The following is a 14,333-nucleotide window of genomic DNA, read 5'->3' on the forward strand; positions in this document are numbered from 1 at the left end:
AAGGATACGTGACAGACTCCAGACCATCCAACAGGTAGATGGTAGTATCCCTTGTTTCCGCATATAAAGTATGTATTATGTGACGACGTAAAACTGCTGTTATTGGTACCATCAGTAGTCAAAACCTGAGTACATTCGCTTCTTCCCACTGGAAATTTCCTCACACTACTCACACAAAATCTGCTCGGGCTCTAGTGACAGCTATAACAAATGGTCCATTACCCTTAGCAGTTCGAGTATTTGGGTAAACATAATGTGCAGAAGCATTTCCTTGTCGGTACTCCTCCATCTCCCATTTAGTCCCTTTAGCTTGCGGATCACCTTCTTCATCAGGATAACATGCTTTATTAAGGTAGTAGTTTAATCTCCCTACACCCATATCAGTAATATTAGCCACTTGAGAAGCCAATAGAAGTGCAAACCAGGCTTGACAAGAGCCGTTGTGGGAAAAGGGAAGAGGAATGAAAGGTGCTCCTCCCTTTTTCTGATGAGCTGGCATCATTCCACATACCCAACAGTCAGTAATGTTCGTAGCATTGTGTGTGTGGTGCAACATCTGAATGAACGTGTTGTTCAGATAAGACTGTCTATGTTTTTGTAAATCTCACACAACAGAGAAAGACTTCACAGTACAAATAGAAATCCTATACAGTAGAGACAGGAAAATCAAAAAAATTCTTAATACTGCCCTCACACACTTGGTAGTGTCATGCTTCATCATTGGGCCGCATCATACACCCAGTTGCAGACCAACACACTGGGTGGAGCGCGATTTTTTTCAAAGAAAGAAGATGAAGAGCAGTGGTGAAGGTAGAGTGTAATAAAGAAAGACAAAAAGTGTCACTCAAATTATAAAGGGAAATAAGTTTTCTCCTAAAAAGAAAGGGGACCAAGAGAGGTGCAGATATACTTCTAAAACTACCTAGGGGTTAACCCGTACCTATTTATTCTGTGTCAACCTCTGGCAGAGTTAAAATTATCAATATGGGGTAATCGGGGAAGGTAACGGCCCTTCTATCCCCACTGCAATTACCAACATGTTTCTGCCAGCTTTTTATGCGCCAAACAAGGTCGCTCTGGCATTCGTCAGGGTGTTGGTCCCTATTTTTGCGGTCTGAACCCCTATTCGGGTATTTTTTACCTTATTACTCTGTAAACGTGGGCTTTTTCCCCAACGTCTATTTTCTCTGGAAAATACCAAGAGGAATCTCTATTAAGAGTTTACGGATTTATATTCTAAACCCGGGACGGTAGGGGAGGTGCTCTTGTCGTCACACTTACTCCGACGGAGGACGCGTGAGGGGCTACCAGAGGCAGTGCTTCTTTGGAGTAAGTGTGACGACAAGAGCACCTCCCCTACCGTCCCGGGTTTAGAATATAAATCCGTAAACTCTTAATAGAGATTCCTCTTGGTATTTTCCTGAGAAAATAGACGTTGGGAGAAAGCCCACGTTTACAGAGTAATAAGGTAAAAAATACCCGAATAGGGGTTCAGACCGCAAAAATAGGGACCAACACCCTGACGAATGCCAGAGCGACCTTGTTTGGCGCATAAAAAGCTGGCAGAAAAATGTTGGTAATTGCAGTGGGGATAGAAGGGTCGTTACCTTCCCCGATTACCCCATATTGATAATTTTAACTCTGCCAGAGGTTGACACAGAATAAATAGGTACGGGTTAACCCCTAGGTAGTTTTAGAAGTATATCTGCACCTCTCTTGGTCCCCTTTCTTTTTAGGAGAAAACTTATTTCCCTTTATAATTTGAGTGACACTTTTTGTGTTTTTGTCTTTCTTTATTACACTCTACCTTCACCACTGCTCTTCATCTTCTTTCTTTGAAAAAAATCGCGCTCCACCCAGTGTGTTTGTCTGCACCTGGGTGTATGATGCGGCCCAATGATGAAGCATGACACTACCAAGTGTGTGAGGGCAGTATTAAGAATTTTTTTGATTTTCCCGTCTCTACTGTATAGGATTTCTATTTGTACTGTGAAGTCTTTCTCTGTTGTGTGAGATTTACATATTGCTAAGGGAGTCAGAGAAGACTCAATCCCTTATCTCTTCTTTGTTGTGATATTTTTTGTCTATGTTTTTGCTCATGATAAGGGAGAGTAAAATAGTGGTGTTCAATGGGTGCTGGAGTAGTGACAGTCAGTATTTGTCGAGCAGGAGCCACTTCCTCTACAACCCAAGTTATCACTGCCATAGTGATCATAGTGACAGTGAACCCAACAACACATATAATCCTCTTGCCGCAAATCCTCGCAGCAGTTGATGCTTTCTCCATAGGCACATTCATCTTGTTGTTGAAGTAACAAAACCGTTGGAGCTCTAAAGTCCTGGGCGGCCATTGGTTTCTTATCTGAGTTTGAGACGGGTGTCACTAATAGATCCCCTCCCTTTGCAGCTCAGTTTTTCACTAACCCAGGGCGGTTGCTCAACCAGTCTCTTTCAGCAATGCAGTTTCTCGTAGCTGATATCGAGATGTACCAGGGATCGTGTGGTCCGGGAAGACTTCCTCAGATTCCTCAGGTGATATGGCTTGGCCTCTCTCTGTGTCCAGGATGTCTCGATGGTCGGCAAGTGCAGCAGGTTCCACCAAGGCAGATGGCACCTTTTTGCAGTGCGTGGAGTGCACCCAATTCTTCCGATTGGTCACTCGCACTGCAGTTCTCGTAGCGAGGAGGACTTGCTCCAGGCCGCGCCACCTAGGCTCCAAGCTGCTCGATCTCTGTAAGACCTTGACCATCACATGGTCACCGGGCTGCAGCTCGTGGCCTTCACCTTTCGACCTGTCAGGAAGAGCTTCTCGAACCTGTTGATGAATAGAAAGCAGACTATCAGTCAACTGCGATAGATAATCTTTCATCATAACACAAGGTACATCATGTATGGGGTGTGGCTTAGGAATCCCCCAAATATTCATAGGCCTACCGAATACCACCTCATACGGTGTGAGGTCAGATCGTGTATGCGGTACCTATCTAATGGACAGAAATGCCAAGGGTAGTGCATCAGGCCACTTCAGAGATGTGGAAGCCTGGATTTTAGCTAGTTTAAGCTTAAGAGTAGCATTATATCGTTCCACTAGTCCTGCTGATTGTGGGTGGAAGGCAGCATGAAACTTCTGCTTAATCCCCAATCCTTTCAAGACATACTCAACAACTTGCCCAATAAAATGGGGTCCGTTATCACTCCACAAAAGTTTGCAAACACCAAATCTAGGGAAGAATTCCTTTAGAAGCACCTTCGCTGTAGTAAGAGCTGTATTATCTTTCGTAGGGTATGCTTCCATCCACTTACTAAAAGCACATACCACTACTAGAACATACTTTAAATTATTACAGCGTTCAAGCTGGATGTAATCCATCTGCAAAACCTCAAATGGCGCAGTTGGTGTAGCAAACCCTCCTGCTGGAGTTTGTGTCCCTTTTCCAGGATTGTACTGGAAACAAATCAAGCAGGACTGCACTATCTTTTTAGCTGTGCCAGCAATTTCTGGATGATCCCAAACTTGCGTAAGCAACTTCGTTATTGAGGATGCTCCAACATGTGCTGGCCCATGTGCCATATGAATCATAGGATGTAAATAGGCTGTGGGCAGTCTCCATTTAGTCATGTCTTTATTCCTCCAACAGCACTCTTCATCCAATGTTCCCTCCTTAGACCATTGCTCAAGTTCTTCTGTAGAGGCAGATCGCTGCATATCAAGCACTTCCTACCTGGTATCATGCCAACGTTCAGCCTGTGACTTCACTACGTACACTGATGTAGTGCTTGACTGCATTGCAGTTTCGCGGGATGTGCGGTCTGCAAAGGCATTAACTTGCCCTATTTAATCTGTTACTTTCTTATGTGCATTACACTTAACAATCGCTATCTTCTTCGGATATGTCAAGGCAGTCAGGAAATTATGCACTAATTCTCCATGCACTATTTGCGTTCCATGTGATGTAAGGAAGCCTCTTTCCTTCCAGAGTAGCCCAAAGCCATGAGCCACTCCAAAAGCATAGCGGCTATCTGTATAGATATTAACAGACAAATCAGTACTAAGTTCACACGTTCTTGTTAGTGCTATCAGCTCAGCTGCCTGGGCTGACTTCTGTAGAATACGAGCTGTCTCAACTACTGTGTGAAGCGTTGTAATTGCATATGCAGCTGAGGTCGTACCATCTGGTAATCATAAACAGGACCCATCGACCCATAATTCACCATCAACCTTTGAAAGGGGCATGTCTTGTAGGTCTACGTGACCCTTTGTCTGTTCCTCAGTAAGGAATATACAATCATGAAACTCTTGTGGCTGGGATTGAGTAGCCGGATATGGCAACAGAGTAGCCGGGTTAAGGGTTGAACATCTTTTCAGAGTGATATGAGGGGCCAAAAGTGTCAGTTCATATCCTGTCAAACGAGCACTGGTTAAATGCTGCGTTTTAGTTTGGTTCAAAAGGGCATCAACTGCATGGGGTACTAGCACAAGCAATCTATGTGACAGGACTATCCCTTCACTCTGACATATGGACACAGCTGCCGCTGCAACAGAGTGAAAACACCCAGGCAACGCACGAGCGGCTGTTCAAGAACAGCTGAAAAATATGCACAAGGACGCTGCTTATCACCATGTGTCTGTACTAGAACTGAGAGTGCACAACCGTCCCTCTCGTGTACATAGAGTGTAAAAGCCTTAGTGTAGTCTGGAGTGCCTAATACTGGTGCAGAACATAAAGATTGACGCAACTGCTGAAAAGCATTCTGACATTCAGTAGTCCATGGGAGGGGCATTGGAGTGTCTTTAGTCAAGAGGGCCAACAAAGGTTTTACAATGTGTGAAAAGCCCAAAATCCATTGCCTACAAAATGAAGTAAGACCAATAAATGCACGAACATCTTTCTGGGTACGAGGCACAGGCGTGTCTAAAATAACTTGAATGCAATGCGGTCTGGTGTGAGTGCACGTCCCTCCTTAGACAGGAGGTGACCTAAATAGGTAACCTGCTGTCTACAATATTGCAATTTCTTTCGAGAAATCTTGTGATGGTGTGATGCAAGAAATGAAAGCAATAACAGTGTTCCTTCTTCACACTGTTCAGAGGTATCAGCTGCCAACAAGATCTCACCGACATATTGTATGAGAGCCACCCCTGTTGGTACAGGGAAAGAATCAAACTGTCGTTTTAAAGCTTGGCTGTAAATACTAGGACTCTCTGTATACCCCTGGGGAGCTCTACAGAATCTGAAGGATCAATTATTCAAAGTGAAACCGAACAAATATCGGCTATCAGGATGAATAGGAATCGAGAAGAAAGCATTCTTCAGATCAATCACAGAAAATGTAGTTGCAGTTGTAGGAACCATGGTAAGGAGTGTCGTGATGTCAGAGACTACCGGGGTTGGGGCACTACAATCTTATTAACCTCTTGCAAATCAATGATAAACCTGTAAAATTTAGTATCAGTATCTTTCTTCAAAATGGGAAGGATAGGACTATTGCAAATATTGTAAGGGACTTCTTCCACAACTCCTATTGCAATCAGATCTTGAACAATACGTATTAATGCTTCTTCGCCTTCTCGAGAAATTTTGTATTGAGGCAATCGAGGCAATGAAGCACCTTCCCTCACTTGAATATGGACTGTTGGGATAACCATGTGTCCCACATTGGTATCTGATGTCGCCCATAAAGTACTAGGGAGTGATGCCAAGGCAATATCTTCTCTAATGAGATAGGACTTCTCAACCATGGGATAGTTATCATTCAAAATAACACGCACGCCTTCTGGGGAACAACGTATCATAGCCCGGAAATGCTTGAGCATATCAAGACCCACAATATTGTCCGGCGTGTTAGGGGACAGCAAAAATGGACATGGAGCAGAAAATGTATCAACATGAAATGCAAGTGGTTGTGAGAGTGGGCTAAGGGAAGGAGTCCCATCGAAACCTATCGATGTGATTGTTAAGCCAGACAGGGGAGCCCTTGGAACCAATTGTTTAGACAGAGCGCTACGAGTAGCTCCTGTGTCAACCAAAAACCGATCAGTGGAACCTAAAATGTATGCAGTAAGATAAGGACCCTCCTGATCTACTGGGACTTCAACTGATTCCTTACCCCATCCTAGGCATTCCTATGCATAAGCAGAATCTTTCAAATCAGCAGTTGGATAAGCAGACATTTTATATTGATTACGCCTATCAAAAGTATTAGAAGAATTCTGAGTATGCTCCACAGCTTCAAACCTAGTGCGACTATCCATACCTCCCCTATATCCTGAATTCCCTGGACGGCCTCGCATTTGCCCTCGACCACGCTGATACTGCTGAGTACGCAATTGTGGACAGTCAGCAACCCAATGTCCAATCTCCTTACAATAAGCGCACTGATCAGAAGACAAAGTAACTCGGGGAAAAGAGGGTGCGCCAGGGTGGTACATCGCACGTCCGCCTCTGCCACCACCTCTATAGGATGGACCATAAACCTGAGCTAACATAACCTTCGTTTTTAAATCTTTAGTCTTTTTATCCTCGTTGCCCTTAGCTTCCAATTCCTGATGTTCATAATACTGAGCCATAGTCAAAAGAGAGACTGGAGAATATGTAGTCCATGAACTCTCGCTGGCCTTTAGGCGACTAGCTATTCCTGGAAGCATGTTTGCAACAAATTTATTGACAAACAGATGCCTGCCCGTGTCATCTGTCAATGACTGGCCACTAAAGTCGTGGAATGTCTCCTCAAAAAGTGTCAAAAAGACAGAGACCGATTCATCTGTCTTTTGTTTGCAGGATGCTAACATAGTCCAATCTATCTTTTTAGGAGGAATGAGAGTTTTCAATTTAACAATTATAGCTCTTGGAAGGTCTAAAATCACTTGTTGCGGTTTCTGTGCTGGTTCCCGTTCTCTATCTGTCCTCTCTAATTCCCTCCAAACATCTCCAAAAGCTGCCTGATCATCTACTTTACGAATAGATCTCCACATATCAGGGGGTAGGATAAGCCCAAAAAACATATCAATATCAGGCAAAGTCATAATACAAGAACCAATAGCTCCTTCAACTTCTTCGTAAAAAGCAGCCGGATTTTTCCGCGGGTCTGGCAAAGCAGTCTTAAGAGCCATAACATCTGCTCTACTCCAAGGAGTATAGACCCAATTATAAATAAAATATTCCTTTGCATCATCGGAAGTTTTATCGTCATCCTCTCACGTACCCTTAAGAGGGACATACAAAGGCGCAGCTTCACGCATTGGTTTCCCATGAACTACAATAGCCTTATCTGTCCCTGGGTTGCCATCCTGCGACACGGAGGGCTGATTTGTTTGTTCAGCTGCAGCGGCTGCCTTTTTCTCCTCCCGTAAACGGAATGCCTCAGCTCGCAGTTTAGCCAAGCGTCTAATTGTCAGCCACCTGAGAAGGGAGAAAAAGACCGCCACGCAATTGTTTACAATCGTTTGCTATATCAACAGGCTCTAACTCTGTGGAATGCTTTCTAAACCGTGCAATCACTTCTGTGGTAAATGTTTCTACAAAATATAACTGTTCCCTATCCTGCTATTGTTGTACATCAGCTACAAGATCTGAAGGAGAAATGTCATCACGAGCTTCTTTGCGAGCAGCTGATCTAAGAGCGGCTGCACGATCAGCTGGTAGAATTGAGCAAGTCTGATGCTGAGCATCGGATCCTAACTGATCCTGATCTGTAGGAGAAATATCATCATCAGAATCAATATTAGGGGCAGAGGGAAAAGTGTATGGAGGCAGGGAGCGATCTAACAAAATGGAATCGTCCTGTGGTTTATTAAGTAGAGGGTAAATGGGGCGCCGGACAGGGTATTGGCCATTTACCTGTAAACGACGCTCCCTATCCTCTCTCTCTTTTATCTCCTTCATTTCTTTATTTTTCAATTCCAGTGCTTTTGGATGGATATTTTTGCGTTGTTCTTTTTCTACCAAAGCTTGCTCTCTTCTCACACGTTCACGCGCTTCCTTCTCCCACATTTGTACACAATCAAACATATCCTGTCTACTTTTACGTTTAAACATACATTGCTCCACATACTGAATCTTTTTAGGATCAAATGACCCATTTATAGGCCATCCCAACTCAGGATCCTTACTAGTATATTTATTCCCTAATGTGCTGTACATTATAGAAGAAATACCATTTTTAATACACATATCCCTATTTGGTGTCCCCTCTGGGGGAGCCAGCTGATTCCGTTCAAGATCCATATTGGTACCTCCAAGAAAGCAACACATTCCGCGAAGTGTGCTTGAAACAGGCATGCCAAGAATATTGTAGTATATACAATATTATACGCAAAGTAGCACTTAACTCAAAGTGTGCCGTTCAAGTTTTTCAAAATTTTCTCATTACCTGCCTATATAAATTGCAATATATATATTTCTAAACAAGTCAAGTTTTTGGCCAAATATTAACAAACAAATGTTGACGACCTTACCTAGCACAAACCATCAGCTTTCAACTGCCAAGTTCTGAATCAACCAAATGGTCTCTGCGCGGCGAACACCAGAAGGAATCTCAGTCGAGGACCGGCACTGCCTGGTGGGTCAATATCAGGAGAAGTATAAGAAGTGCCGCGGCTGCGAAGACACGGGTCTCCTCACACAGTGATCACCCGTAGCGAGATTCCAATCCTCCGCCAAGACCGCTCCTTCGGGTATCCGAGTCGCCGATGAGCCCCACGTGACGGGCACCAATTTGTAGAGGTGGATCTCAGCAAGGCCTACCAGTGCTAGGGGTTCGCCCTTCTCTGCACAAAAGTCCTCAGACCAGAAAATAGAAGTTGGCACAGAAGCTGAAATAGTAAAAAGATTTTATTAACCTCATGAGTTGGAACCACATTCACACAACACCCTTCGGTAGTGTATGAAGTAGCACAAGGAGTAGAAGAACCATGGGTCTTTTATACCCACACAGAAGCTCAAAAGAAGGCGGTACAAGCACACATAGGAGAGTTACATACATAAATGATCATACAAAGAATGCACAGTCAACAGTAATGGGGGAGCCAGCAGTTGCTGACTTTGGTAAAAACAACCTGACAGTTACAGACTAGAGCAGGTGCATGGGCAGCTACAGACTCTTCTGCACATGTGCAGAGTAGCAGAGGCTAAGTATAGCCAGTTCTTTGAGCAAAGCACAAGGGCAAGCAACAGTGAAGAAGGAAAAAGCACATAATTGACAAAATGGCTGCCGGAAACAAGATGGCTTCAGCTAAATGCTAGCAGCAATCTCTCCCAAATTTCCACACTACGCTCCTAATCCTTTCCCCAACGGACCTTCTTGCTTCGACTATCCACACACTTTTTAAACTAACCTTTCAAATCTCGCTCTCCTTCCTTGCACTTCTAGTCCCTTCCCCCGCAGGCCTGTCTGCTTCAACTTTCCACACTCCTTCACTCTGAAATCACTCAACCATTAACACGTGTTTGGCGCATTACAGCCGTATCAGTCTTCACCCTTCGCTTTCCACACTCTTTCACTCTGAAATCACTAAACCATTAACACGTTCTTCGCGCAGTGCAACAGAGTCAGATTTCACGCTTCGCGTACCTGCTAAAACTGATTCACTGCCTTCCCGACATCCATTGTTTGGACGGGCTCCCTTTCCCCACTTAACCCTGCTTCTTTTAAAACAAAACCCCTCCCAGTGCATTCTCTCATTGGTGCTCATTAATTGAACTACCATCGACGCCATCAATAACTTCATTACCCATAAGCCACTTTCGTAACATTTCTAAACTCAGTGACTAAATTCCAACAACAAAAACCATTTCCTATGACTAACTTCATAAAGATGTTACCATATGTAAACCAAAACTATTGCAGGCACTTGACAAAAAATGCTTAGATTAGTTCTCAGTCTCATGTTGAACAACTGCTCAATGAAACAATGGTATCGCCGTGCATGTGGATTTGGCCAATTTCCAGTTAATCCTTTTTCTTCCGTTGGGTGAAAACCGTCTGAAGGGCAATAATACATTCAACATATCAGATAATGACGGGATGCACTCCCTTTTGCGCTGTTCATCTCCTTTTTTCAAAATCATCAAAAGTTGCGTGCATGCTAGGCATGTGCCTTGCCCCAATGGCACATAGACAAAATCACCAAACTGTGTGAGGCAACGTTTCACCCCACCCCAGTCGCTCAGCAAGTTTTTGGAATTCCTCCAAGGAGAGAACGTAGTGGGAATGGGGGTATTATTTTGGGAATTAGATTACCGATTCGCAGTTTGGGCAAGAAAAGGTTTTTTTCAAAAGTATGTAGAATCATGGGGGGGGCACACATTGGGAGGTTTATTTTGGGAAATTTCATAGGGAGTGAGAAGGGTTGAATGAAATCACTTGGGTATTTGGGGATATAGTTGATGATGGGGGGACTATGAGATCTGAGATTAACTGACATAGAATGAATAACATGAATTGTTATATACGGTTAATGTAGACCAATACAGTAATGGAGTTTTTTAATATTTGCAGTTACCCCTGACGAAGAGCTTGCAAAGCTCGAAATGCATTGGGTTTGTAATAAAGGATTACTGCTATGAACAATCATGCATGTCCATTGTGTTCGTGATAGAGGCCTGGATGGGCACATCGCGAGCATATAAGTTGGGAGAAAGCATGATTCCTTACATGTGGATGAAAAACAGATAAGAAGGTTAATGTAATGGAAAAAAGTTTGCATAAGAAGAAAAAATGATTAAATGTTTCTGAATATTGGAGGAATTCCAAAAACTTGCTGTGCGGCTAGGGTGGGGTGAAACTTTGCCTCACACAGTTTGGTGATTTTGTCTATGTGCCATTGGGGCAAAGCATATGCCCAGCATGCACGCACCTTTCGATGATTTTGAAAAAAGGAGAAGAACAGGGTAAAAGGGAGTGCATCCCGTCATTATCTGATGTGTTTTAGGTAACTGATGACATTGTGCTTATTGGTAATTCTGCTCCTCACATATCCATTAGCTCACTCCACAGTGACAATCTATTCTTATCCCTACTTAATACTCACAGCCTCATAAATCAGTCCTTAGTCAATCAAAATTTACACATGATGTACTTGCTCTTCACACATACAGCACACACCTCTGTCTCGCTTATTTCTTCCACATAATATCCTCTTTTGCTAACTTCTTACTCATTCATAGCTTCTCCCACTCATACATGTAGGAAAGTAGGACCTGCTTTTATGGTGACCCCCACTTTTTGCCTGATGTTATGCTGTTTCTGACTAGTCTGACTGGGATCCTGCTAATCAAGACCCCAGTCTCTGTGCTTTCTCCCCTAAATTGGAGATGGTGAGGATTTGGGTACATCCCAGATTGGCTACTGGTGTACACTTGTAAGTCCCTAATATATGGCACTGAGGTACCCAGGGCATAGGCACACTGGGGGTCTCCCATGGGCTGAAGCATGTATTATGCCACTCATGAGAGAAAACTCAAATTGTGACTGTATTTCCGCCTGTTTTGTGCCCTTGTATTTTGTATTCCCGCCCATCCTGCTCTCCCCTTCCCGCTGCTGCGTCTCCTGTGCCCCACCCCCGCTCGACCATTCGTCCCGCCTCCCAGCTGCTCCTCCCTCCCTCCCCCTCTCCTTAAGGGCGCCGCTGGTGCGCCAAAGGCAAGCCTGTCTGCGCCAGTCCGCGCATGGACCACACCCAGTGCCAGACCCACTGGCCCCCGCAAACACCACGACAACCGACACCACTACGACGCCAGCACCCTACACGCACTCAACGCTGGCCGATCGCACACCTGCTTCCTGGCCACCCCGAAGCGCACCCAAGGAACCTTTTCCTGCCGGAGCTGCAGCTTCACCAGCCTCCTAGCCACCAAATCGCCCACCGAGACAAGACGCAACCACCACAGATGCATACTTCTCAACACACGCCCTGCCCGCAAGCACGCCATTGAACTCTGGGACCCACTCGACGACTCCTCCCCGGATGTCGCCTTCCTGATGGAGACCTGAATGAACCTCTCCTCAGCACCCGACATCACCATAGCCATCCCGGACGGCTACAAGATCACCTGCAGGGACCGCACCAATGGAGCAGGAGGAGGAATCACCATCGTCCACAGAAATGCCCTCAGAATCTCGACCAGCACCGACAACACCCTCAGCGCTGCCGAACACCTGCACTTCCAGATCCACATCAACCCCAACACCACCCTCAGAGGAACCCTCATCTACAGACCCCACGGCCCCCGGCCACAGTTCAGCGACTCCATCGCCGACTTCGTCAGCACACACGCCCTTGCATCCACGGACTACATCCTCCTCGGAGACCTGAACTTCCACCTCGAGAACACCAGCGACAGCAACTCCACCACCCTGCTTGACAACCTCGCCAACCTCGGACTCAAACAGCTCGTCACGTCTCCCACCCACTCCACCGAACACACGCTCGACCCCATCTTCTACGCCAGCAACCACGTCACCTTCAGCCACACCACCGAACTCCACTGGACCGACCACCGCTGCATCCACTTCACCTTTGAGAAGCCCACCACACACAAAGGGCTCCCCGCCGCAACTGGAGCAAAGTCACCAAAGACCAGCTAATCACCACCCTCACCCAAAACCCACCAACTGACACCTTCACCCGCAACCTCAGGCAATGGATCAACGACTGCGCCCACACTCTCGCCCCGATCAAGAAACCCTCTAACAGATGCACCGACAGAAAAGCCACCTGGTTCACCGCCAACCTCCAGGCATCCAAGCAAGCCTGCCGTAGGCTCGAGAAGAAGTGGCACCACGAACACACACCGGACAGCAATGCAGCCTACAAGACCGCCATCCGCAGATACCACCAACTCATCCGCACCGCCAAAAGGATCTCCTTCAAAGAACGCATCGACAACAACGCACACAACAGCAAAGAGCTCTTCAACATCCCGAAGGAACTCTCCAATGAGATCCTGCCATCGTAAGACCTCTGCGACTTCCAAGCCACCTTCTTCCACCACAAGATCGCAGACCTCCACAACAGCTTCAACAACCAGGCCCCCCCAACAGCCACCGACACCTCAGACACACCGCCCCCCAGCCACACAGCTCCCCTGCTTTCCTGGACCCACGTCAACAACAACGACACCATCAAAATCATGAACACCATCCACTCCGGCTCACCATCAGACCCCTGCTCGCACCACATCTTCAACAAAGCAAGCTCCACCATCGCGCCCCATCTCCGCAAGATCATCAACAACTCCTTCGAAACCGCCACCTTCCCAGAGAGCTGGAAGCATGCCGAGATCAACGCCTTACTCAAGAAATCCAAGGCGGACCCCTAGGACCTCAAGATCTTCCGGCCCATCTCCGTACTCCCGTTCCCGGCTAAAGTAATCGAGAAGATTGTCAACAGGCAACTGACCTCCTTCCTCGAAGAGAACAACATCCTGGACCCGTCCCAATCTGGATTCCGCAGCAACCACAGCACCAAAACAGCCCTCATCGCCACAACCAACGACATCAGGGCCCTGCTGGACAATGGAGAAACTGCGGCCCTCATACTCCTGGACCTTTCGGCCGCCTTCGACACCGTCTGCCACCACACCCTACGCACATGCCTCCACAATGCAGGGATCCGCGGCAAAGCCCTGGATTGGATCACCTTCTCCCTCACCGGCAGAACTCAGAGTGTCCGTCTACCTCCATTCCGATCTAAACACACCAAAATCATCTGCGGCGTACCCCAAGGATTGTCCCTCAGTCCGACACACTTCAACATCTACATGGCACCGCTCGCCAACATCGTCCGATCGCACGACCTCAACATCATTTCATATGCCGATGACACCCAGCTGATCCTCTCCCTCACCAAGGCCCCTACCATCGCCAAAACCAACCTCCACGAAGGAATGAAGGCCTTCGCTGAATGGATGAAGAACAGCTGCCTGAAACTGAACTCGGAGAAGACGGAGGTCCTCATCATCGGATCCACCCTCTCTGCCTGGGACGACTCATGGTGGCCGGCCGCGCTGGGCGCTGCACCGACACCCACTGACCACGCACGCAACCTGGGGGTCATCCTGGACTCATCGCTGTCTATGACCCAGCAAGTCAACGCCGTCTCCTCCTCCTGCTTCAACACCCTCCGCATGCTCTGCAAGATCTACAGATGGATCCCCACTGGAACCAGAAGGACGGTCACCCAGGCCCTCCTCAGCAGCAGGCTGGACTACGGCAACACCCTCTACACGGGAACCTCAGCCAAACTCCAGAAACGACTACAACGCATACAGAACACCTCTGCACGCCTCATCCTCGTCATCCCCCGCCACAGCCACATCACAGCCCACCTGAAA

The 14,333-nt window shown here is 46.6% G+C and overlaps 1 long non-coding RNA gene across 1 annotated transcript in view; it reads right to left on the reverse strand.

The window, feature by feature from the left end:
• Nucleotides 1-1,875: 1,875 nt before the first annotated feature.
• Nucleotides 1,876-14,333, reverse strand: part of LOC146870085 (uncharacterized) — a 179,326-nt gene continuing 166,868 nt past the window's right edge. Inside the window, exons 2-3 of the long non-coding RNA XR_014969086.1 lie at nucleotides 8,456-8,812; nucleotides 1,876-2,815 (exon numbers count right to left, since the gene is read on the reverse strand). This is a non-coding gene — a long non-coding RNA (uncharacterized LOC146870085). The remainder of the gene's footprint in view (nucleotides 2,816-8,455; nucleotides 8,813-14,333) is intronic.

Source organism: Triturus cristatus, chromosome 1_1 (assembly GCF_964204655.1).
Source record: "Triturus cristatus chromosome 1_1, aTriCri1.1, whole genome shotgun sequence".
NCBI classification, from domain to species: domain Eukaryota; kingdom Metazoa; phylum Chordata; class Amphibia; order Caudata; family Salamandridae; genus Triturus; species Triturus cristatus.